The 1,099-nt window shown below is 39.0% G+C and overlaps 1 non-coding gene across 1 annotated transcript; it reads left to right on the top strand.

Moving 5' to 3' along the window:
* The first annotated feature begins 233 nt into the window (after positions 1-233).
* LOC148571950 (small nucleolar RNA R71) lies at positions 234-341 on the top strand. Its single transcript, XR_015880292.1, has one exon. It is a non-coding gene; the product is annotated as a small nucleolar RNA R71 (small nucleolar RNA).
* The last annotated feature ends 758 nt before the right edge of the window (positions 342-1,099 follow it).

Here is a 1,099-nt window from a genome sequence, read left to right as displayed (position 1 = left end):
ATGGCATTCAGAGTATCAATTTCAAGAACTCCCTTCTTCTGAGGTGTCCCATTACTCACAGAATTCCTCTCAGAAGTGTACATGAACTGGTTATTAGCAACCATGTCAATGAGTTCTTGAGCTTCTGCAGGCGTTTTCTTTAGGTGAATGGATCCACCTGCAGAAGTATCCAATGACATCTTAGATAACTCAGACAGACCATCATAGAATATATCCAGGATGGTCCATTCTGAAAGCATGTCAGAAGGACACTTTTTGGTTAGTCCTTTGTATCTCTCCCAAGCTTCATAGAGGGATTCACCTTCTTTCTGTCTGAAGGTTTGAACATCCACTCTAAGCTTGCTCAGCTTTTGAGGAGGAAAAAACTTGGCTAAGAAAGCCTTGACAAGCTTATCCCAAGAGTTCAGGCTATCCTTAGGTTGAGAGTCCAACCATACTCTAACTCTGTCTCTTACAGCAAAAGGGAAAAGCATGAGCCTGTAGACTTCAGGATCTACTCCATTACTCTTAACAGTATCACATATCTGCAAGAATTCAGTTAAGAACTGAAAAGGATCTTCAGATGGGAGTCCATGAAACTTGCAGTTCCGCTGCATCAGAGAAACTAGCTGAGGTTTCAGCTCAAAATTGTTTGCTCCAATGGTAGGGATGGAGATGCTTCTTCCATGTAAATTGGAATTAGGTGCAGTAAAGTCACCAAGCATCCTCCTTGCATTATTATTATTTTCGGCTGCCATCTCCTCTTCCTGTTCGAAAATTTCTGAAAGGTGCTTGCTGGATTGTTGTAATTTAGCTTCTCTTAATTTCCTCTTCAGAGTCCTTTCAGGTTCTGGATCTGCTTCAACAAGAATATTCTTGTCCTTGCTCCTGCTCATATGAAAAAGAGGGACAGAAAAATAATAATAGGGGTCCTTTTTACCACAGTATAGAGGTCCCTGTGTGAGTAGAAGAAAAGAAGAAGAAAAAATTCGAACAGAGAGAGAGAGAGAGTTAGTTAGGTAGTTTTGAAAAAGATAAAAAACAAACAAAAGTTATTTAGTTAGTTAAAACAAATTTGAAAATCAATTTTGAAAAGATAAGAAGATAAGAAGTGAGAAAG

Source organism: Arachis ipaensis, chromosome B3 (genome assembly GCF_059453495.1).
Source record: "Arachis ipaensis isolate K30076 ecotype BB chromosome B3, ASM5945349v1, whole genome shotgun sequence".
NCBI lineage: Eukaryota > Viridiplantae > Streptophyta > Magnoliopsida > Fabales > Fabaceae > Arachis > Arachis ipaensis.
This window is presented reverse-complemented; position numbering and strand designations above follow the sequence as displayed.